General features: G+C 42.2%; 1 protein-coding gene and 1 long non-coding RNA gene across 4 annotated transcripts in view; both read right to left on the bottom strand.

Moving 5' to 3' along the window:
• The window catches only part of GPSM1 (G protein signaling modulator 1), an 811,168-nt gene that overhangs the window by 680,555 nt on the left and 104,564 nt on the right, over positions 1-26,049 (bottom strand). The gene's annotated exons all lie outside the window — the stretch shown is intronic.
• Positions 7,079-24,503, bottom strand: LOC141108240 (uncharacterized). The gene is made up of 2 exons (XR_012236037.1): positions 22,267-24,503; positions 7,079-8,003 (listed from the first exon to the last, which is right to left on the bottom strand). It is a non-coding gene; the product is annotated as an uncharacterized lncRNA (long non-coding RNA).

The following is a 26,049-nucleotide window of genomic DNA, read 5'->3' as shown; positions in this document are numbered from 1 at the left end:
CAAAAATATGAATGCAAGCTATACACTAGGGGGAGAACCTCTGGGGAAATCTAGGATGGAATAGGACCTGGGGGTCCAAGTAGATGATAGGCTTAGCATTGGCATGCAACGCCAAGCTGCTGCTAACAAAGCAAACAGAATATTAGCATGCATTAAGAAAAAGGGATTAATTCCAGGGATAAAGCGATAATTCTCCCACTCTACAAGACTGTGGTTCGGCCGCACCTGGAGTATGCTGTCCAGTTCTGGGCACCAGTCCTTAGGAAGGATGTACTGGAAATGGAGCGAGTACAAAGAAGGGCAACAAAGCTAATAAAGGGTCTGGAGGATATTTGTTATGAAGAAAGGTTGCGAGCACTGAACTTTTTCTCTCTGGAGAAGAGACGCTTGAGAGGGGATATGATTTCAATTTACAAATACCGTACTGGTGACCCCACAAAAGGGATAAAAAAATTTTGTGAAAAGGAGTTTAACAAGACACGTGGCCACTCATTAAAATTAGAAGAAAAGAGGTTTAACCTTAAACTACGTAGAGGGTTCTTTACTGTAAGAGAGGCAAGGATGTGAAATTCCCTTCCACAGGCGGTGGTCTCAGTGGGGGGGCATCGATAGTTTCAAAAAATATTAGACAAGCACCTAAACGACCACAACATATAGGTATATACAAGGCAATAATGACATATAATCACACACATAGGTTGGACTTGATGGACTTGTGTCTTTTTTCAACCTCACCTACTATGTAACTTCTGACAGTTGACAGAAAAAAAAGAAAACAGGCAGCCTGCCAAGTTTATCCCAACATCAGAGATAAGGAGAAAAATTGTAACATTTAGTTCTTAGATCAAAGGAATGAACTTTCGTCTATAAATGAGGTCAGTTTAACCACTTAAAGACTAAACCTTTTTCAGACACTTGTTGCTTACAAGTAAAAATCAGTGTTTTTTGCTAGAAAATTGCTTGGAACCCCCAAACATTATATATATATTTTTAGCAGAGACCCTAGAGAATAAAATGGCGGTTGTTGCAATATTTTACGTCACACTGTATTTGCGAAGCGGTCTTTTTTGGTTTTTGGAAAAAAAAAAAACTTTAATGAATTAAAAAAACTAAACAGTAAAGTTTGCCCAATTTTTTTGTGTAATGTGAAAGATGATGTTACGGCGCGAGAATCGGGATATTATTCTAAGCAAAAGTCGTGCAGCTCTAATATGACGTAGAAAACTCTCACTTGTAATTACCTACATGCCTAACACAAGAAAAACTGACTTTATAATATTCAAAATCAGCATTTAGGTAACATTAAAGTAAAATATCAGCTTTCATATCACACCTCCTGCGAATATTGAGCTATTATGAATGTCATAAAAATGTGCTGGACCAGTTAAAGGGGTTGTAAAGGTAAAGGTTTTTTCACCTTAATGCATTCTATGCATTAAGGTGTAAAAACATCCGACAATACCGCCGACCCAACAACCTGTGGCCGCCAGCTGTATCACAGGAGAGCGCCCGCAAGCACTCAACACCATGCGAGGGAGCTTGCATGAAAGTGTTGAGTCCTTGTGGGGGGGAAGCCGAGACAGCCGCCGAGGGTCCCCAGAAGACCAGGTTCGGGGCCACTGTGCAAAATGAGCACAGCGGAGGTAAGTATAACATGTTTGTTATTTAAAAAAAGAAAATAGCGATCCTTTAAACTGATAAACCACTTTAGGTAAAATAAAAACAGGCCAGAGTGTGGAAAAAGGAAATCTAAAAGTCAACACCCAGCATGTTTCACAGGCTAAATGGAAAACAAGGCAAAAATAATTTTAGGTGATGTATGTTTGCATACCTCTCAAATTACTGTGTTGGAAAATAGGGTTCTTTTTAACAAACGCCACACAGCTGCCACAACCAATTACACTTCATGTGGCAAATAAGACACCAAAAAAGAATTACCATTTTCTATGCAAAATAAATATTCTCCTATAATTAGAGACAACTACAACTCAACATTAGCAGAAAGAAACAAAAAAGAAAGGCTGGGTTCACATTATCTTCGCATGCGGCTCACAGCGGAGGTCCGGTGCGTCCTCATTCACTGTTTCAGGTCCGATTTCAGCTCCAATTTTTGGCTGAGTTCAGACCTGAAACGGACCAAAAGACGCACAGGGCTCCTGTGCAAATTTGTACCAGAGATATGTGAACCAGCTCTTTAGAGAAACAGCATCCAATTCGCAATAGTGTGAACCCAGCCTAAATCAATTAAAATGGATATAAATGTACAGTATATACTAATTTATGCAGCAATGCTCCTAATTTAAAGCAGAACTTTAATCTCTCTGGGTGTGTTCACACCATATGTGGTGGAACTGCATTGGGTGCCTATTCCAGCTCAGTCACACCGCATGGACAAGGCAAAATACCTTGTCTCCTAAGTGCAGGGCAATACACTGCCTTGCACTGTGCGGCCAGCAATTGAACTTCATTAGTTGTCTGTGTGGCATCTCAATAAAGTTTGTTTAAAATCAAACTAGGAAACTGGGCGTTCTTCCAAAATCAGGGCATCATCGATGTGCTTGATCTCAGCCCCGCCGCACCACACACTAGCCACTGCGTTGCAATGCAAAGGCTGGTGTGAACGAGCCCTCAACTAACATTACCTATTTTTAATCCTTAAGCTGCTAGCATTAGTAAATAGATAGGGAGGTATATTTATAATATATTTAGATATATTTATTTTAAAACTTTTTTTTACATTTCTTCACCTGCTTCCTGGTTTCTGGCCTACCCTGTTTCCCCGAAAATAAGACCTACCTTGATTGTTGGTGATGGCTGCAAAAAAAGCCCTACCCCCCAAATAAGCCTTAGTTAAAGTCCTTGTAGGTCTTATTTTCAGGGTAGGGCTTATTTTCAGGGAAACAGGGTAGGGCTTATTTGGGGGGTAGGTCTTATATTGTAGCCATCAATGACAATCACGCTAGGTCTTATTTTCGGGGAAACAGGGTAGGTCAAATGATGTCATACTTCCCATGAGTCTTCATGGGCATTTTTTTTTCTCTTTTATCTGAAGGAGGGGTTTTCCCAACTAAGCACATCCTCCTGCCAGCAAACCTGAGCTAAGGGCAGATTGGTTTAAGGAAGTACATGCTGTATGGATTGTCTACGCTTACTCAAGGAGAAACATGGATGGATGGGCGAGTTGGCTTGATTATTAAAAAGGATTTAGATAGCGTTTTTGGTTTGTGGTGTTCAGACACAGTTTAGTTCCACTTTAAGTATGCCTTTTAACAACAAGACTCTATATGACTGTTAAGAAAACAATGACAAACATCTTGGCAAAGATTTTACTGTGTATGTACTACCATCACACTGAATCAGAAGATCTTAAAACAGATCTGAATCAGAAAGATCTGAAAGAAGAAACAGAAGATCAGCTGAATATAGTAATAGGCCTCAGTGCCCCGACATACTGTTTACTTAGGTGGACTGTGAATAAATGAATTTCAAGAATAAAAAGTTTTCATTATAAATGTAGTAGAGTGTTTTATGTAGGGCTGCAACTAACGATTATTTTCATAATCGATTAGTTGGCCGATTATTGTTTCGATTAATCGATTAATCGGTTAATAACCTTAAAAGAAAGTGTGGTGTATAATTTAGTTAATATGTAAAGTTTAAAAAAAGGCAATTTATTCCTAAATATCTTAATACGCAGGGGTAAATATAAATAACCAACTATATAGTTAGGGAGTAAAATCATTAATCTCTGGGAATAACAGACAGAAGAGATATACTCTATATACTATTAGAGGTTGAATCTGGACTCAGATCAAATTTTTTTTATTTAAAGAAAAAAAAATTCTAGACTGTTTTGCAGATTTTCAAACAGAACTGTAATATTACATGCTTTTCTGCAGCTTCTCCATTGAAGTATATTGAACCAAAAAAGCACCGTTTTGGATTGAAAAAGGTCCTTGACCCTTTCCAAATACACAGCAGCTGAAAAAAGCATAGATGTGAACGTTAAATGAACTGTAGTGCATTTCTGCAAAAAGCACCAAAAAACACATGGGTGGGAACCAGGCCTAAGACATTTAGTAACGTAATGGAGTTAAAAAAAAAAATTAAAAAAATAGTTTTTTTTACTGTGCAACAGTGAAAGTAATATTTACAGTAGAGATTATTTGCTCTTTTTGTACTATATAGGGCTAATTTGAGCTTTTTTAATCCCATTATGTTACTGGCCGATTAATCGATTATGAAAATAGTAATCGATTAATTTCATAATCGATTAGTTGTCGATTAATCGATTAGTTGTTTCAGCCCTAGTTTTATGATGTCCTTATTGGTGTAATATAGTAAACTCCAACAAGGACATCAGTCCTTGAGATCCAACAAAAGCCATGAAACAGCTGCACCGTGTGGGCTGTTAGGCTTAAATTGTTATGATTTATATAAAATCTTGCTTTTTAGCGGCTTTCTCAGATTATAATAAATTCTTTTGTAAAGAATTAAAATGTCTGAGATAAGAGTCCTGCAGCTTGCACTTTTCTTTGACATTCTTTGAAAAAGAATAAAGCTTTAGCAATTAATCCCCTGAAAATGGAATTTCCTTAGTGTCAAGAGCCAGTTGAAATGTTCGAGCAAAAGACAGAGTGTAGGAGGAATCAACCAAGAAGATATTTTTAGGTATTTAAAAAGGCACGCAGCTGTTATATAGAAATCACCAAAAGACATTTATGTTGGCGTTCACTCTACAGTGCTTTAAAGTAGATATAAACCCTAACTGGACAACATTTTGTTTGGTAAAGCAGTGTGTCAAACATTTGTGAACAGTTTTCATTTTTTTTGCTTCCTCTTTTTTTTTTTTTTTACATCTTAGTGCTTCTGATCTCCTGCAGCCTCTTTTGGTCACATGCCTTTGCTCTAGCGTTAGCTGCAGATCATCACTGTGGCCAGCTTCCTGATGATGACGACTACTGTGGACCATGCCTGCGCAATGTTTGGCATGACTCATTGTAGGCACCCCTCTGTGCCGGTTCACACTAGACGCGGCACGACTTGCAGGTCGCCTCACCGAGGCGACCTGCACACGACTGCCGGGGCGACTTGCAAGACGACTTCTGCATAGAAGTCTATGCAAGTCGCCCCCAAAGTAGTACAGGAACCTTTCTTCTAAGTCGGAGCGACTTGCGTTGCTCCGATTAGAACGGTTCCATTGTACAGAACGGGAGGCGACTTGTCAGGCGGCTAGGTCACCTGACAAGTCGCCCCCGTGTGAACCGGCCCTCAGGGAGCAAGTGACAGGGTGACAGTGTAGAAACACAACTGGGAGACAGTCATGGCCCTCACAACAAGGAGTACTTGATCAAGGACCATAATGGCAGGATCACTAGTTATTATTTTAATGAAAGGTGTATATGAAAAAAATATTAAAAACAACTTTTAAAATTACATTATGTGAAAGCTCATATTATGGGATTTTAGTGACTAGGTTTAGATATACTTTAAGCGTAAATAGGAAACAAAAGCATGGAGCACAGGGAACAAGAACAAGAACTGTCAGTTAGGCATCATACATATTGGATGTTTTTAAAGATGATCTTTGAGGTGTCTGGCGTTTTTTTTTTTTTTTCCTGCCTCTAAACTCCCGTGCATGTTAGCCTATGTGTCCATGTACACATACTGTAGGCTTTTAAAGCCAGTTCACACAACATGCAGTCCAGTGCATTTTTTTCTGCATCAAAAACGCATAGAAAGTAGGTTATATGGTTTTCAATGGCATAGTTCACACCAGTGCTTGCAGTTCCAGTGCGTTCCAGTTGCAGAAAAAAAAAAATAGAACATGCTAAATTTTTCCTGCACTGGAACGCTGTAAAATGCATCAAAAACGCACTGGAATGCACCGGAACACACCAAAAATGCACAGGAACACACGTTCTTAATTAAGGTTAAGAAAAAGAGGGGGAAAAATGCACTGGGCTGCATCAAAAACACACTAAAAATGCATCAAAAACACGCATGCAGAAAAGCATCTGGAACACATCCGGACTCTTTTCTATGGTGTAAACTGGCCCTTAGAGAAGCTTTGTAAGACAGGAGTGTTTAGACCCAGGGGCACCATGTTCCGAAGAGGAGCAGTTCAGTGTTAAAACCGCTTTAATGCGCCTAATTGTGCATAGCAGTGTTTAGGTACAACAAGCATTTACAAGTGCAAATGCAAATTGCTGGACACTAGCAAAATCTGCATAGAGAAAGTTCTTGTATGTACAGTCCCCATAGTCCTTTGCTGCTTTTTCTGTGGATGTCCGTGTGGATGTCCTGTGAGCTGGCTGCAAGCGCCACGGCAAGAGACCTGACACAAACTGAGCTGATTTAAGCAGTTGAAGCTAATCCTGAACTGTAGGATTTTTCTCGCTGCCACCTGCGATTATACATAAAGGCCATGTGCCAATCTTAGGGGGAAATCTCACATCCCAGGGCCCTGGACCACAATCTGGTAAAAGTGGATAAAAAAAACATGCTATCTGATTTGTTGGAAAGAGACACATACACGTCCATTATAGGCCATGGATGTAAGCAGCATCAGAGGGGGGACCAGAATGACCTCACAAACCAAGGATAGGATTATGGTGTTGCTGCAGGAAGTGGGGCAGGAGAGGCGTAGTGTGGGTGCATTTTTGAATCCAAGCAACCCATGTGCCATCTACTTCCACTACGCGTACCATGTTCTGGAGGACATTGGTGGAGACTTTGAAAAAAAGCAATGCATGGATAGCATGTATGCTGTGGCCAGCCAGTACCGTGCTGCAAAATGGAGTGGCGGGCCACCCCCAGGATGTCCAAGAACTGCTTTTCAAGGTCTTCCCATGTACCCTGGGACCTCAGCAGTGCCAAATCCCCCTCATACCATCTTCCCCCACCTACTCATTCCAAAGCAGAACCTTCTACTACCTCCTTCCTTCCTCTGTGTTGGATCACCAAAGCAGACTGTATGCTTTACCTTGCACAGAATGCGTATGTGGATAATGGCCAATTTTCTGCAAACATTAAAAAAAAATATGCTAAGAGACACAAGAGAACGAAATAACAAAGATAACTTTTAAAAATTTTATTCAAATTAAGAAAAGATATACATTTTTTTTTTTTTTTTTTTGAGGATGGTAAGCTGAGAAAATGTAAAGTCAACAGATAACATTACACATATTGATCCTGCCAGGACACTTCACCCTCAGGTGAAACACAGAAATCCACAAACTGCATGCAAATGGTCATGACCCTTGCAGTGGAATGCAAGTCCATAATCTCTTCCTTTTTTTACAAAGAAAGTTATGGAAGACACAGCAGGCCGGTATGACTAATCGCTTTTTCTACATCCAGCTGCATGCGCAACAAGGGTATTCGCCACTTTGCTGTGCAGATGCCAAATGCGCATTTAACAACCCAATAGGCACAGCTGAGATGATATTGAAACATTTTCTGCGTGTGGCTTATCCTTTAACCACTTCATTGCCGCATTAGATTCTCAACCAGTCCAAAAGCCTCATCCACCATGAAGACCATTGGAAGACTCGGCTCTGCTGTGCATGGCTGAGGCCTGGCTGGGGGAATATGAACGTGTCCTTCATATAGGTGATGCTCCATGGCAGACTCTCTGAAGAGGCCTGCATGACCTTGGCGGCTGTAGGCTCCAACAGCCACACCTATGAAGCGGAGGCTTGCATCAGCCAAAGAAGACGATGGAAAAATCATTTTTTGTAATTGAAGTACAGAGATACGGACTGGGGAGGGTTTTTCAACCTGATGTGCTTGTTGTCAAGGGCTCCGATGCAAATGGGAAACTGTATCTTCTCCCAAAACTCATCTGCAATTGCTTTCCACATGTCTTCCTTTGGCTCAGGCATCACCACTTCAAGCAACTCCTTCCACAATGCCAAGCAGGTTTCCCGGGTCAATTTGGCAAGCATGGAGACACCCATGAGGAAGTAATGGCGTGTAGACACAAAAGTTTGTCCAGAAACCTATAATACAACATATTTTCATCAAAACCATATACAATTGAGAGAAAGAATATACATACGAACAAACTTAAAAAAAAATTCCACGTATAAAAAATAGCAAACAATATAGGCGAATAATAATAAAAAATAAATGTTGAAAGAAAAAAAGAAAGAAAAAAAATCGTGAGAAAAAAAAAGCATAAAAAGCGAAAAAAAATTCAATAAAAAATATATAGAGACGTTCCTCAGGTGAAACTCTCATCATCATCTGTATGTCCTTTCTGGTAAGTCGTGGTCTGAGCCTTTATAGAAGGTCATCAAAAGAAGTCATGGATATGTGCCTAAAGTTAAAGGATTTATTGGGATAATTATGCAGCACCACGTACATGTTCCCAAAGTATCCAGATTATAGAACGTGCAAAATCAAGGGATGGGTCCAGAAGCGACGATGGCTGGTTCTCTCCTCCAGTAGCGTGGCCTCATCTATTCTCTGGATAGTGGGATCCAAAATGGATGCAGCCAGGAAACACAGATAGCTCCTGAAAACTACAGTGTTCTCTCTGCTTTCAAAATGGTGCTGACAAAATGAATATTTTACCATTCATAAGTACAATGTAGGAAACTGGGAGTGAAAAATAGCAGAGGGAAGTGGAAAAAAAAACGCTTGTAAATGCTGACGTTGCTAAATGTGCATTTTTCTGCCGTGGTTTCCTGCCAGCAGTACTGGTGTTCAGGGGGCTTTTTTTTATAATATCCAGTGTGCACTAGGTCTATTATGACATTTACTTCTGTAACATTCAGATTTTTACATTTATGACTTTCAATATTTCTATTACTTTGATGCATATACAGATATGATAGCCTCCCCCTAGGGACAATATACAGTATATTTATATACTGGCAATTGCTCAGAATCACTCGGGCTCCCTTAACAACTGCTGAGATTCAAGCCACACAGAGTGATTTTAGTCAAATCAGACCCGATCCATAGACTCGCACTGACAGAGAGAAACAGCAAAGCACAATTACTAAGCATCTTTACTAAGCTGGCAGAAAAGCTTGCATACAGTACCTTGAAAAAGTATTAATACCCCTTGAAATTTCCAAAATCTTGTCGGGCTACAACCAAAAACGTAAATGTATTTTTTTGGGGATTTTATGCGATAGACCAACACAAAGTGGCACATAATTGTGAAGTGGAAGGAAAATGACAAATGGTTTATAATTTTTTTTTACAAATAAATATAATAACTAAATACTAGTGGAACCAATTGCCTTCAGAAGAAACCTAATTAGTAACTAGAGTCCACCTGTGTGTAATTTATTCTCAGTATAAATACAGCTGTTCTGTGAAGCCTTCCAAGGTTTGTTAGAGAACCTTAGTGAACAAACAGCTTTATGAAGGCCAAGGAACACACCAGACTGGTCAGGAATAAAGTTAGGGTTAGGTTATAAAAAAATATCCCAAGCTTTGAACATCTCACAGAGCACGGAAAGAGTATGGCACAACTGCAAACCTACAAAGACATGGCCGTCCACCTAAACTGACAGGCCAGGCAAGGAGAGAATTAATCAGAGAAGCAGCCAAGAGGCCCATGGTAACTCTGGAGGAGCTGTAGAGATCCACAGCTCAGGTAGGAGAATCTGTCTACAGGCCAACTATTAGTCATGCACTCCACAAATTTGGCCTTTATGGAAGATTGGCAAGAAGTAAGCCATTATTGAAAGAAAGCCATAAGAAGTCCCATTTGCAGTTTACGAGAAGCCATGTGGGGGACACAGCAAACATGTGGAAGAAGGTGCTCTGGTCAGATGGGACCAAAATTTAACTTTTTGGCCTAAAAGCAAAACGCTAAGTGTGCCGGAAAACTGAATGCACATCACCCTGAACACACCATACCCCCCTGTGAAACATGGTGGTGGCAGCATCATGTTGTGGGGATGCTTTTCTTCAGCAGGGACAGGGAAGCTGGTCAGAGTTGATTGGAAGATGGATGGAGCCAAATGCAGGGCAATCTTAGAAGAAAACCTGTTATGTCGCGTACACACGAGTGGACTTTTCGGCAGACTTGGTCCGGCGGACCGGACTCCGTCGGACAATTCGATCGTGTGTGGGCTCCAGCGGACTTTTTTTCACCAAAATCCAAGGAACCTAGAAATAAAACATGTTTCAAATCTTTCCGACGGACTTGAGTCCGGTTGAAAAATCCGCCTCGTCTGTATGCTAGTCCGACGGACAAAAACCGACGCTAGGGCAGCTATTGGCTACTGGCTATCAACTTCCTTATTTTAGTCTGGTCATACGTCATCACGTACGAATCTGTCGGACTTTGGTTGATCGTGTGTAGGCAAGTCCGTTTGTTCGAAAGTCTGTCGGAAAGTCCGTCAGACCAGTCCGGTCAAAAAGTCCGCCCGTGTGTGCGCGGCATTAGAGTCTGCAAAAGACTTGAGACTGGGGCGGAGGTTCACCTTCCAGCAGGACAACAACCCTAAACATACAGCCAGAGCTACAATGGAATGGTTTAGACCAAAGCATATTCATGTGTTCGAATGGCATAGTCAAAGTCCAGACCTAAATCCAATTGAGAATCTGTGGCAAGACTTGAAAATTGCTGTTCACAGACACTCTCCATCCAATCTGACAGAGCTTGAGCTATTTTGCAAAGAATGGGCAAAAAGTTCACGATCTAGATCTCTGCAAAGCTGGTAGAGACTTACCCAAAAAGACTTGCAGCTGTAATTGCAGCAAAAGTTGGTACTACAAACTATTGACTCAGGGGGGCTGAATACAAATGCACGCCACACTTTTCACATATTTATTTGTATAACATTATGAAAAACATTTATCCTTTTCCTTCCGCTTCACAATGGTGTGCCATTTTGTGTTGGTCTATGACATAAAATCCCAATAAAATACATTTACATATTTGGTTGTAACATGACAAAATGTGGAAAATTTCAAGGGGTATAAATACTTTTTCAAGTTACTGTATGAGTAAATATGGTTCCCTCATTGTAGTGTATATAAATAGTTACACACACAGAAAAAAAATAGTTTTCAAACACCTACCACAAACCCCTACCAATGTTTAAATAAAGCGGATTTCTATTATATGAAAAAAATAACTTGTAAAGAAACTACAGTTTGGGCCAGTTCACAGCACATGCAGTCCAGTGCGTATTTTTTCTGCATAAAAATGCATGGACAGTAGGTTATGGTTTTCAATGACATAGTTCACAGCAATGTGGTCAGTTCCAGGGTGCTCCAGTTCTAGAAAAAATAGAACATGCTGCATTTTTTCTGCATTGAACTGTACTGGAATGCGGTAAAATGCATCAAAATGCACCGGAACGCACCTAAAACGCCCCCGAAGCTCAGTGGAACACACATGTCCTTATTTAGGGTGAGGAAAAGAAGAGGGGAAAAAATACACCAGAATGCATCAAAAATGCACTGGAAACACGTAAAAAACACGCATGCAGAAAAGCATTCAGGACGTATCCGGACTGTGTTTCTATGGTATGAACTGGCCCTTTACCCGTAGGCTCAACAGTCAAATAAACAAACCAAAAAATAAGCTTTCCTGTGAACTAACTGAAAATACATTACGGTATATTGAGCCAGACCATGCAAAGTAACAAACCAGCTGCTGCTCCACTCCTGGGTCCCCACAAAAAAAAAAAAAAAAAAAACTTAAAAATCTCAAAAATCTCAGGTTATGAAGACCTATGTCTAACTGCACATTTGAAAGCTGCAAATATTTAGTCTTAGGGCTCTTTCACACGGAGGATCCGTATGTCCATTTTTCATCCTTCCGTTTTCGGATGAAAAACGGACATACAAGTATCCCTATGGAGCGTTGGATGTCAGCGGTGACATGTCCGCTGACATCCGACCCGCTCCGATCCGAAAAGTGTAACGGAGGAAAACCCTACTTTTCCATCCGTTTTCGGATCGGACCGGGTGACGATGGACTCTATGGTCCGTCATCATCCGATCCCCCATAGGGGAGAGCGGCGCTCTGACAGGTCCGTCACAGTGTGCAGCGACAGACCTGTCATTTTCCTGCTCAGCAAGCGGGTGTTCACGGGGCGGATCTTCACTGATCCGCCCCGTGTGAAAGAGCCCTTAGACATGACATTGAACAATTTGGTATCTTTGTCCACCAACTTTATGCCAAACATCACACTGCTTACACTCAGTGGAACAGAGGAAATTCTTGTTGCATGGGTTCCCATAGATAACATGGGACCTTTTTTTTTTTTTTTTTAAAGGTTTGGGCAAATCCAGGAATATTCGCCCGCCTGAAGTCATCCAGATCAAACTGGCAAACATAAAGCTGGACAATATTGTACTCTCTGAAAATGTAAAGGCTAAGTTCACCTTTGTTCACCTTTTTTTTTTCTTCTAAATTCCAGCTCCCCTATGTATTTCTACAACTATGTACCAAAATACCATTGATGTACTTCTTTTGAAGGAATAAAAAAAATGAGTCTATACATGCTTACCTCACTCTTCCCATGGCTGTTTAACCACAGTACGTTGTTTTGCGGCAGGGCGGCTCTATTGCGCAAAACAACATACCTGTACCAGTGTTGCCAACCATCAGTATTTTTACTGACCGTCAGTAGAAAACAGGCACTTTTCTCCTGCCAGTAAATACCAGTGACAATAAAAGGTTGCCAGTAAAAAATATGGCTGCGACGCATGCGCAGTTCCAGTCCGGAGCTGGCTAAGACCATCCGAGTGCTTGCTACAGTGTGTTCAGGCAGCACCGGTGGGGGTCAGGTCTGGCGGAGGCGGTGCCTAAATGCGTTGTGTGATGTCATGATGCAAGGGAGCCGAAAGGAGTGCCGAAGCCTCATATGCAGGTCTGCAGGATGGGAGCAAGGCAAGTCAGGAGCTGTCAGTGCTGTTTGGACTGAAGGGACCACCTAGCGTGGAGAGAAACTGTCACCGTGACTCAGGAGGGGACGTGTCGTGTCTGCTGCACACTGCTGTCAGTATCACTGTAAGAGTCAGATTCATGCATGTGCCTGCCCATTCTAATTTCTTGCCCTCCTGATTCCTGTCCCTTAGCTACTTAATAACTATATCAAAAATAAAATAAGAAATGTGCTTTTGCCATAATATCTACCTTAAATCACATTGCTATTTGCATATTCTACTTGTTTGTAGCCTAAATACCGAAATTTGCACTTAAAACTGTAATTTTGTAACTTTTGGAAAATGCCCGTAAAAACTTGGCTGTGCCAGGAAATATTGGGTGTTGTGTCAGTAAATGTCAGTCTGGTAGGTTGGCAACACTGACCTGTTCATTGTTTCATGCAATAGATAGGGTGGGCGGGCGGGCGGGCGGACGGGGGAGGAGCAGATGCGCGTGCCCAGCGGACCCAATGAGAGTCAGAACAGAGATCTGCCCATGTAAACAAGGCAGATGCCCGTTCTGACAGGGGAGAACATTTAGATCGTCTGTTCCTAGTAATCAGAAACAGCAATCTCTGTATTCTTCCTGTCAGTACTTCCCGCACACAATTAGCAACACACTGAGGGATCGCATTTAATCCTTTGATCGCCCCTGTAGTTAACCCCTTCCCTGCCAGTGTCATTTATACAGTGATCGGTGCATTTTTTTTAGCACTGATCCCTGTATTGGTGTCACTGGTCCCGAAAAAGTGTCACTTAGGGTCAGATTTGTCTCCCGCAATGTCACAGCCCCCTAAAAAATCCATAAATCTATCCCGTAGTTTTTTAGACACTATAACTTTTTGTGCAAACCAATCAATATACGCTTATTGGGATATTTTTTTACCAAAAATATGTAACAGAATACATATTGGCCTAAACTGATGAATAAATTTGTTATTTTACATTTTATTTGGATATGTATTATAGCAGAAAGTAAAAAAAATATTGTGTTTTTTTCCGAAATTGTCAGTCTTCTTTTGTTTATAGCATTAAAAATAAAAAAAACTGCAGAGGTGATCAAATACCACCAAAAGAAAGCTCTATTTGTGGGGGAAAAAAAAGAACATTTGTTTTATTGAGGTACATCGTTGCATGCCTGCGCAATTGTCAGTTAAAGTAATGCAGTGCCGTATCACAAAAAAATGGCCTGGTCATTAAGGGGGTAAATTCTTCCGGGGCTGCACTGGTTAAAAACACTTCTCCATTACTTCTGCCTTACTTCCTGGACAGACTTTAGGTCATGACACAGGAAGGAGTTGACCAGCTGACCTCATTAGCACATAGCCTACATCATCTACCCTTCTACCTACCACCCACTTCCAGGTGCATGTTTTTAAATGAAATGCAATCAATCAGTGTTCACTGTTCTCTCCGAATACAGAGGCATTGACTTTTTTTCTACCTTTCACAATCTGTACAATCTCCTTTATATCTACCATCAACTATGTAGTGAAAGGGCCTGCCTGATTAGGATATACAGTGATTGGCTAGATAGGTGTCTCCTATTATATAGCTTTGGTAAATCTAAAGGAGATTGTACAGAGATTATACAATCTGATTGTGACAGTGTATGGTCATCTTTATACACCTAAAATTAGCTAGTTGCGCTTTTAGTGCCATTAATTGTTAACAGCGCACCAAACACAGAAGCGAACACACATTTTGCCATGTGAAGAAAACGAGTGGCAAACGCTGCAAAATACGCAGTAAAAAATGTGCAACCCACAACAAGCCAATACAACAACCCATGAGCCACATGTAGCGCAGCCCATTGAAATCATCGGGCTGCCCTATGTGTGTGACAGGAAAAACTAGCCAAAAAACTTGTGCATTTACACAAGAATAATGAGGCTCCATTCACATCTGTGCGTTTCCAAATGCATTGCAAACTGCACAGAAAATGCATGCTTTGCCTTGCATTTTAGAAATGCGCTGCATTAAAATTCACAGTAAAAAAAACGCACCACGCTCCACCATAAAAAAACAGTTCTGGAGCATCTTTGGGGCGTGTAGGGCAGCCCATCCAAATGGATGGGTTGCCCAATGCGTGACAAGTGAAACTGCTCCAAAACGCCCCCCCCCACAAAAAAACAAAAACAAATGTGGGAACGTGATTTCCATCCACTCCCTCCTATGTACTTGTATAAAGATGGCTATACACTATGCAAACTGATTGTACAATCTCTGTACACTTTCCCTTAGATCTCTCAGTACACTCTGCCAAATGAACGATCTATGCAAAATGAAAGTTAAGGTATAAAAAAAAAATAAATAAATCAATGCCTGTGTATTTAGTGAGAACAGTAATCACTGACTGTATTTCATTTAAAAAACATGCACCTGGAAATGGGTGGTAGGTAGGAGTGTAGACAATGCAGGGTGTGTGCTAATGAGGTCAGCTGGTCAACTCCTAACTGTGTCAAGACTAATGGCTCGTACACACGATCCGAATATCGTACGACCGATTGTACGACCGTTTTCGCTTAATAGTCGCAAGTAGAAATTGAATAACTAAATAAAGTCACGAAAATTCTCGTACGACAGAAAAAAAAAAATCAGAAGTGATGTCATGTGTTGTAATGTATTTGTATTAAATTTTCGGACAACAACTATACTGACTAACCGAAAATCGTACGATCTGAAATCGTACGAGGAAAATTTTCGTGCTTGCCCGATCGAATAAGATCGGATGAACGGTCATGATCGGCTATCGAAAGTAGTGTACACGCGATCCGGAAAATCGCACGATCCTTCCTCGGACGACCGTTTTCGTACAATATTTGTATCATGTGTACGGGCCATTGGGATGGGCTCGGGTGTGTTCGCACACTCCACGTGCAGAGCACGCCAGGAAGTCGGCACGGCGCTGCACTAATCACAGGCAGTGAGACATTTCCCGATCTCTGCAGCCGCACATGGGGAAAATGTCTCACTGCCTGTAATTAGCGCAGTGCCGTGCCGACTTCCTGGCGGGCTCTGCACGTGGAGTGCGCGAACACGCCCGAGCTCATCCTTAGTCAAGACCTAAAATCTCTCCAGGAAGTAAGGCAGAATTAATGAAGACGTGTTTTTTAAACAGCCATGGGAAGAGTGAGGGAAGCGTGTGCAGAATAAATTGAAAGCTCTTTTATTTCTGAAAAAGTAGTACATTAATGATCTATTGGTACATAGGGGAGCTGGAATTTAGAAAAAGAAGGTCAACAAAGGTGAACTTAGCCTTTAAGTCCAGCCTTACCTTTTGCTCCAGAAAAAAAATGTATATTTATCTTTGGGTGGAGTAGGAAAAGCTTAGAATTATCTGCTAGGTTTTTATTGTCGTCTGTGTCTGCATTAGGGAACTTTGCCCTCACGTTCTAACTTGGTAATGCCTAGTACACACTACTAGTTTTTTTTCGTTCAACCCAGCAGGGCTGAACGAGAAAAAAAGACTGACAGCTCAGGAGGAGCCACTGTACTAACCATGCGATGTTAGTACAGCTATCTCCCCTGCTGTTCTATTGTGTTCTGACAGGAGGATGACCCCACCTCCCCCACCAGAACACTCCGGTCAGCGCTCTCAGACACTGGCTGAGAGATCTGATCAGGAGTCGGTCAGCAGACCTTTTTCGGTCATGCCCCTTTGACAGAAGCCAGCCAAACAGCCAGCTTCTGTTGGACCGGCTGCAGTACACACTGGCCGAATGTCGGCCGGTTTCTATTGAACCAGCCGATCCTGGCTGTCTATAAATTTATGGCAGCTTATGGGGTGGCGCAGACAGGGGCATGGCGCAGACATCATGGCTCTTTCCTGAGTGGCTCTGTCACGAGTGATGCGCAGTTTCACCGACGCAGTTTAACGAAAGCAGGATAACTAAAGCTGCATGAACAACAGGAACTCTGCTCCACTCTGCAAGACGACAAGCAAACCAACTTTGAAATTTATTTTATATTAGGTTAGTTTCCCACTCTCTAGCCACTAACATGCTCCTTATTCTCTTCCTTCTCACATTGGTGTCTTCTATCCTCAAATTATCTTTACTCTACCCCTCCTCTCTTCCCTGCAGCATGCACATATCACCCTCACTCCTACCCTCTCCCTACTATGGCACCCATCATCTCCTGCATTTGCTGCACCCACATGCTGACATAAACTCCAGGGCCACTAGACACGTGCGCTCATGCACATCCTACTCCCACCTTGCCTTCCTCACCCTCCTCCTTCTCCTAGTCTCAGGTGATATTTCTCCTAATCCTGGTCCGCCATTTTCCAAATGCAAGCCACATATCCAATACCCCTCCCCCTCTGGCAACCACCGCAATCCACTCAGTTTAATTTCTATCCCCCTACTTCCTCAAAGCACCCCACCAATCTCATGTGCCCTGTGGAACGCCCGCTCCATCTGTAACAAGCTAACATCTGTACATGACCTCTTCATCTCTCATGGCTTGAACATACTGGCCATAACAGAAACCTGGCTGCAAAATTTTGACTCAGCTTCTCCTGCTGCCCTCTCCCATGGTGGTCTCCATTGGACTCACTCCTCCAGACCCAACAGACAGAAAGGAGGTGGAGTTGGCTTCCTTCTGTCCCCACAAAGCACCTTCCAAGTCCTTACTGTCCCTCCCTCTCTATCCCTCTCTTCTTTCGAGATGCACTGTATTCGTCTGTTTTCTCCCATTTCTCTGAGGATTGCAGCAATTTATAGGCCTCCAGGACCGGTATCGCGCTTCATTGATGACTTTGCTGCCTGGCTACCCTACTTTCTCTCCTCTGAAATACCCACCATTATTCTTGGTGACTTTAACATTCCTGTCAATGTCAACAGCCCAACTACAGCTAAACTTCTCAACTTAACCTCATCTTTTGACCTAACCCAATGGACACATACTTCCACTCACTCCAATGGTAATACCCTTGACCTTGTATTCTCCCATCTCTGCAACCCTGGCAACCTCACCAACACCCCCTTTCCTCTATCTGATCACAACCTCATTACTTTCACTGTATCCTTGCCTCCAACCACCCATCCCTCCAAGCAGCAAACAATTACTTGTAGAAACCTTCGCCACTTTAACCCTTCTGTTCTCTATTCTGCTACTGACAACCTATATGACATAATCTCTCCCCTGTCCTGTCCTGACCTGGCCACTTCTGTCTACAACAGTTCACTCTCATCATCACTAGATGCACTTGCTCCCCTAACCACACGCAGAATTAGGCCCCGACCGTTACAACCCTGGCAAACTGACAACACTAGAAATCTCAAGAGACATTGCCGTGCTCTTGAACGACTGTGGCGTAAAACCAAATGCCTGCAAGATTTCACCCTATATAAATCTGCCCTTCTAAAATACAATTCATGCCTCCATGCTGCCAAACAAGCCTACTTTGTCTCTCTTATTAATTCCTTGTCATCCAGTCCCCGTCGGCTCTTCTCAACCTTTAACTCTCTGCTTCGTCCACCACCCCCTCTACCCACTAACTCACTCACTGCCCAAGAGATTGCCAATCACTTCAAAGACAAGATCGATGCAATTCGTGAGGACATCTCCACTGTGCGTACATCTTCCCCACCCATCATACCTTGCCCAGCAGCACATTCAACCCTCTCCTCTTTTGAATTGGCTACTACGGAAGAGGTTACAAAAATTTTCTCGAATGCCCACCTAACCAATTGTCCCTTGGATCCTGTTCCCTCACAACTACTACGGTCACCCTCTTCTTCTATCCTATGCTCCCTCACCCACATCTTCAATCTCTCCCTTTCTAGTGGCATTTTCCCCTCCCCTCTAAAACATGCACAGATCACTCCCATTCTTAAAAAGCCCTCACTGGACCCTACCGACCTGAACAACTTAAGACCCATCTCATTACTCCCATTCACCTCTAAACTTCTAGAACGCTTAGTCTACAACCGTCTTAGCTCCTACCTCAATGAAAATAACCTTCTTGACCCCTTACAGTCTGGCTTTCGCTCGCAGCACTCCACGGAAACTACCTTACTAAAACTCACTAACGATTTACTAACTGCTAAAACCAACAGCCAGTACTCCATACTCCTACTACTTGACCTCTCTGCGGCCTTTGATACTGTTGACCACCCGCTCCTTCTCAATAAACTACATTCCCTTGGCCTCCGAGATTCTGCTCTATCCTGGTTCTCTGGCTATTTATCACAGCGCTCCTTCAGTGTCACCTACAACTCTGTCTCCTCCTCTCCATTGCCCCTTTCTGTGGGGGTCCCCCAAGGCTCGGTTCTTGGACCCCTTCTCTTCTCTATCTACACCACCTCCCTTGGTCACCTAATAACTGCCCACGGCTTCCAATACCACTTATACGCTGATGACACCCAAATCTATCTGTCTACTCCTCACCTCACTCCTTCAGTCTCCTCTCGCATTACTAACTTACTAACTGACATATCAGCATGGATGTCGCACCACTTCCTTAAACTAAATCTCTCTAAAACTGAGCTATTAATATTCCCCCCCGCCCGTGCCCCCCTCCATGACTTTTCCATCAAAATCAACAATGCAACCATCAGTCCCTCCCCTCACGCCAGGGTACTAGGTGTAATCCTAGACTCCGACTTGTCATTTCAGCCTCAAATCCAATCATTGTCAAAAGTTTGTAGAATTCACCTCCGTAACATCTCTAAAATTCGCCCTTTTTTAACAAATGAATCCACCAAGCTCCTCATTCACTCCCTTGTTATCTCTCGCCTTGACTATTGCAACTCCCTTCTCATTGGCCTACCGCTCCATAGGCTATCCCCTCTTCAGTCTATCATGAATGCTGCTGCCAGACTTATCCACCTTACCAACCGCTCAGTGTCTGCCAACCCTCTACTTCAATCCCTACACTGGCTCCCAATCACCCAGCGAATTAAATTCAAAATTCTAACCACAACATACAAAGCCATTCACAACTCTGCCCCAAGCTACATCACTAATCTTGTCTCCAAATATCACCCAAATCGTCCTCTCCGCTCTTCTCAAGACCTCCTGCTTTCAAGCTCTCTCATCTCCTCCTCCCATGCTCGTCTCCAGGATTTCTCCAGAGCCTCTCCCATCCTCTGGAACTCGCTACCTCCATCTATCCGGCTAGCCCCTACTCTTGCTACCTTCAGGCAATCCCTGAAAACTCATCTCTTCAGGAAAGCCTATCACGTCTCCAACTAATCTCCTACCACTTCCACCAGCTCATTCCCCACAGTTACAACCTTTTGTACCACCTGCCCCACCCTATTAGATTGTAAGCTCTTCTGAGCAGGGCCCTCTTAATCCTATTGTATTGTATTGTATTGTATTGTATTATATTATAACTGTATTGTCTCCCTTTTCTATTGTAAAGCGCTGCGTAAACTGTTGGCGCTATATAAATCCTGAATAATAATAATAATAATCCTGCCTGACATTCGACATATGTGTACTAGGCTTTAGATACTGAGTGTACCAGGGTGCTACTGTGAGGTGAGATCTCCTAACGCAGTATTAGACCCAAAAGCAAACATTTATTATATTGCAGCTTTGAAATTCTTAGATGTGATGGCTGCATTTGTTTTCTTTTTTCCTTTATTTTTATCTGGTGACCCAGCCAGCAAGTCTATTGTTTTTCAACAGTACAAGCTCTCCTGTAAATGTAGCAGTTAGGAGTGTTGAGACAAACCATTTACCACCTTGCAGGGGTGTTTATAATGATCAGCTTTTATTTGAGTAAAAACCTTTATCCCAAAAGAATAAAAAATAATGTTGCTGTAACTGCTTGTGTAATTGCACTGTGAGCTGTAGTTTGGCTTCAATTTGTTAGTGTATTTAAATCTGCTAACACATCTAACACTCCCCTCCCCCCAGACTGACAATGCTGCAGTCCAAAGGAAGGTGCCCCTGTGATCCTTCATCCAGAGAGGGGGCACTCTAATACAAGAGGTGTGTTGCTGGCCAGGTCACCAGGTGAAAACAGATGGAAAAAGCCTAAAATAAATGCAGCCACTACATTTAAGGATTAGTAAACTGCAGCATATTACATTTTTGGTTATGAATGTAATACCTGTTTTTAAAGGCAATAATAAGGATATTTATTACCTTGCCACTTTAACACTAAGGGCCCTTTCACACTGGGGCGGGGGCGGCGTCGGCGGTAAAGCGCCGCTATTGTAAGCGGCGCTTTACCGTCGGTATTCGCCCACTAACGGGGCGGTTTTACCCCCCACTAGGGGCCGAGAAATGGTTAAAAACCACCGCAAAGCGCCTCTGCAGAGGCGCTTTGCCAGCAGTAAAGCCGCGATGTCCCATTGATTTCAATGGGCAGGAGCGATGAAGGAGCGGTATACACCCCGCTCCTTCACCACTCCGAAGATGCTGCTAGCAGGACTTTTTTTCCCGTCCTGCTAGCGCACCGCTCCAGTGTGAAAGCCCTCGGGGCTTTCACACTGGAGACAAAGCAGCGGCACTTTCGGGTCAGTTTGCAGGCGCTATTATTAACGCAATAGCGCCTGCAAACTGCCCCAGTGTGAAAGGGGCCTAAAAGAAAAAAAAAAAAGAAGTTGGCAAGAGTTTAGAGGTTTTAAGCAACTGAACATAAAGTGTCTCTTGCGACTTTGAGGCAGATAATCTGATCTAAGTTAATCTTTAGTGTTTCCAGTGAACAAATATCTTTCAGAAATAACCGGATACCTAGGATTAGAAGAGTTAAATATAATTCAGTGAATTCCATTCAATGTCAGTGTTTGTGGAAATGGAAATAAGTGGCAAAATGAAGAGCTACTGGTTAAGCAGCTAACAAGGAGTTAAAAAGGGTACAATACTACAATGCTGATTTTTAAATCAACACCGTATTTTATCTATTTATTCATTTAATAATAAAATTAAAAAAGTTTAGTTTTTTTCTAAAATTTCACAAAAAGCATGCAGCCATTTAAGCAGAAATAGTGCTTTGCACCAATCTTCTAAAGAAAAAAAAAAAAACGGAATAGACTGAGATTTCCACAAGAAGTCGGTCAGTTTCCTCTTCTTCAATAATCTGCATTCTAATTATAGTCTAAAGTAATTTCCAGGAGAGTTAAACCAGCAGGCAAAAGGACTGGAATTTTTCCCAGACCAGACGAGACTAAAAAGAGCAATGCCATGTAAGCGCCCACTTTGGCAAATAAACAGAGCAGTGTAACATGATTGAGAACAGCCTATAGGACAGGCAGGTGTGGAGAGGGAAGCAGAAGTCCCGTCTCCTTCCCATATCCTAGAAGCACATGTGCAACAGACTGGAAAGGGAGACGGCTGAAAACACTTCATAAACTTTCTAAACGGTAGTCCCGGTAGATTTTATATTTTACTTACTGGTGTAAAAGCTGAGCTGGGTGAAAGGTAAACATCAGGATGCCAGCCAGGGGCTGCCACAAAAGAGGCAGCGCCAATCATTAACCCAGCGTTAAAGACAAATAGATAGATAAAAAGAGAGATAAACAGGCTATTATGGTAAGAGAAGAAGGGGTAGAAACTATGATGGCTCAGCAATTGTATTCTCCTACACACCACTAGCTCAATGTTTATAATCACAGGGGATTATGGGAAGGAACCTTGCATGGTAATGACATGAAAGAATCATGCAGTAACAGGTAGAGAAAGTTACAATAAAAGCCTATTCCATTACAGTGAAGCAATTTATTTCAGCCAGGCTTTTATGCACATTGGGGTAGATTTACTAAAACTGGTGCACTCAGAATCTGGCGCAGCTGTGCATAGTACCCAATCTACTTCCAACTACAGCTTGTTCAATTAAGCTTTGGCAATGAAACATAGAAGCTGATTGTTTTCACTGCAGAGCTGCACCAGATTTTGCACTCTCCAGTTTTAGTAAATAAACCCCAATGTCTCAGTTTGTAAAGCCTAAACTTTTTGTGTAGTTTTAGAAATGAGCTCTGTTAGTTTTTATTGCTGTGCTGTGTCCCATGGGACAGAAAGTGACAGAAAATCCAAAATTCCACAGTTGTTACCAGAAGAGGTAGTGAGGAGAATCTTAAAATTCTTTTTATTTCCAGTTGTGTCTCTGACAGATAGTGAAGGGAAATCTCCCAACAGGATGCAGATAGCAGCAAAAAAGAGAAAAAAAACAGCAGGGGTTTTAACCATTCCCCAACCTTTCCAAAATGTAAAAAAACAATAATAATAAAAAAAAAATTGGTGGTCCCAAAGTGACCAGGTTCTGTTTGCAATTTAAATTGGTCAGTAACAGGAGTACGTGTTTCCAAATCACCCTTTTTCCAGAAACATGATACTGAAATCCCTAAATACAGCGGAGCCTCCTACATGGTTCTGGCAAGTAAGATTGTCAATTGCAGGATGCTGGAACCAGTCAATGGTGGTATTGGACTACGTTAAACAAAAACTAAATTGGATTATGATTAATGAGAAACTTGGATGTAGCCACCAAAATAATTAAACCAAACTTGACAAGATGTGGGATCCCTGGATTCAATGTCTATTGGTAAATTGACGAGGCTTCAGAAGCACCCTCTCCACTAGTTCTGGCACATTCTTCTTTTTACTACTATTTCCTTTTCTTTATTGTATTACCTTTCTCTCTCGTTCCTTCTTTTTTTTTTTCTGTATTACTTTGCAGCATTGACAAATTCCGTGTTCGTAATATGTTACAAGGCTCAAGTATCTCCTATAATAATTGGGCTGTCATTGCAGAGCGCATTTGATGGCTGCATACATGTTGTTAGTGAAATGCTTATGACCACCATGACTGGGCACTTGTTCATTGTAACCTAATGATAGTGAAGAAAATGGAGCTCACCTCAAGCTGTCATTTGTATTTCTACCTTTACTACAACTTCTGTATATCCAGGTTGCCTCTAAGATGATACTTTTCCTTCCATTGGGTGAATTTCTGGTTATTTTATAACTTGAATAAAAAAAAAAAAAAAATAATACACAAAAACATTTTTGGTTAGGATTGCAATTTTCGCTACAAATACACTTTAGGCCTTTCACACGAGCAGTCCGATCAGGTCCACCTGTCCGTTTTTCAGGAGGACCCGATTGGATCCTTCATTCTCCTCTATGGGCAGTCAGCTATAAACGGACTTATGTCTCTTTACACCCAGCTACCTTTGATCTAATAAAAACAAACAGGAGGGGATCCGTTCCCTTCATCTGGCCGAATTGGATCGGAGGGCAGTTTAATAGAACTTTTTGTCAGGAGACAGCTCCGGGTGATTAGGGTGTGCTCAGGCACACCCCGTGCACATGCCTATGATGGCATCCCAGTCTTATGCTGGCCATACACTATACAGAAAATCGGCCGAACCCATTTTCGAAAAACGAACGTTCGACCGTGACCGCAAACGATCGTGCCATCATATAATGTCCGATAATCTGTTCAGTGGACATGAATAAATAATTTTGTGTTCGTTTTTTTACATATACCTAATGCAGGCAGTTCGGACGGGAAACACATTAACCTTGCAATTTATCGTACGTTCGGCAGAAATTTTCCAAACATGCCGTTCGTTTTTTTTCCACAAAAACGTCACAAACGATTATCGATTTGTACCCACTAACTTGCCGAAAAACGAACGAAGTGTCCATACAAACGATTTTTCGGCCGATTTTTCGTATAGTGTATGGCCAGCATTAGTCTGTAGGATTCAATATTGAGTTGGCCCACACTTTGCAGTTAACAGCTTCCACTCTTCTGGGAAGGCTGTCCACAAGGTTTAGGAGTGAGTCTATTGGAATGTTTGACCATTCTTCCAGAAGCTCATTTGTGAGGTCAGGCACTGATGTTGAACCAGAAGGCCTGGCTCGCAGTCTCTGCTCTAATTCATCCCAAAGGTGTTCTATCGGGTTGAGGTCAGGACTCTGTGCAGGCCAGTCAAGTTCCTCCACCCCAAACTTGCTCATCCATGTCTTTATGGACCTTGCTTTGTGCACTGGTGCGCAGTCATGTTGGAACAGTCAGAGGCCATCCCCAAACTGTTCCAACAAAGTTGGGAGCATGAAATTGTCCAAAATGTCTTGGTATGAGACCTTAAGTGTTCCCTCTGGTGGAACTAAGGGGCTAAGTCCCCCCTGCCAGCATTCATACCAGATACTTATCCGAACACGCTACCCGGCAGGCTTGGAAAGGGCGAGGGGGGACAGGGGGAGCAGACCCCCCCCCTTCTGAACCATACCAGGACACATGCCCTTAACATGGGAGGGCATTTTGTCCCCATGTTGATGCATTTCCATTGAAGTCTAAGGACCACAACATCGCACGAAAGTAGCACAGGGCCCTTCCCCAAAGTCACATTGCAGCTGTACGGTATTGATGTGAACGGACTCAATTGAAAGCAATGTTATTTCCATTGTCATGCGATTCAGGTCGCATCTGAAATCGCATCAGAAATTTGCTTTTTTTAGATGGGCATTTAAAAAAAGCAAAAAAAAGCCTGGAAAAGTTCTGCCATTAATAAAAATCAGCTGTGGCAGACGCCCGTTGCCTTCTAAATGATAGCGTTGCTTGGTTGGGCCTAGAAACAAAGGGATTTTATAAGGCCGTACAAAGCAGTGCGAGTTTGTGCCGGTTACCAGGCTACAAGCAGCATCGAGAAACATTTTGACACTACATCTGTGACAGTAAAGCAGCTGTTGCTGGGTACAGCCCTTGCATGCCACACATAAGAGAGGGGCACAGGCATGCTTCTGCCTGTACGTTGGCCAGTGTTTAACATTCTTGTGTGCCCACAGCCAGAAATGCAAAAGGTTAACGTGGCAGCAAACAAGGAACCCATTGTTCTTGCTTTTATTTTATTTTTACAAATTGCAAACAAGCATCAGATCAGAAGAATTGCTAGTCTGTGGTGCATGTTTTAAAGGGAGACTAGCATATAGTTTCATGAGGTCCACCTATGCTTTGCCCATGCAGGCAATAGCAACAGATTCAATCAAAAGCCCAAGTAGCATGTTTGCTGTTAGGAGCATAAAGAAATAATACAGTAGGTATTTTCCTGTATTTTGAACATGCCGTTTACTATCCTTCCTTCCAAAATGTATTGCTAGGTGTCTGAGCAAAAATAAAAATAAATAAAAAAATACTGAACATTCTGAACATTTTTCTTAGTTCAAATCATC

The sequence above is a fragment of the Aquarana catesbeiana genome, linkage group LG09, assembly GCF_042186555.1.
Source record: "Aquarana catesbeiana isolate 2022-GZ linkage group LG09, ASM4218655v1, whole genome shotgun sequence".
Lineage (NCBI taxonomy): Eukaryota > Metazoa > Chordata > Amphibia > Anura > Ranidae > Aquarana > Aquarana catesbeiana.
The sequence above is the reverse complement of the archived record's forward strand: the minus strand, read 5'-3'. Positions and strand labels throughout refer to the sequence as shown.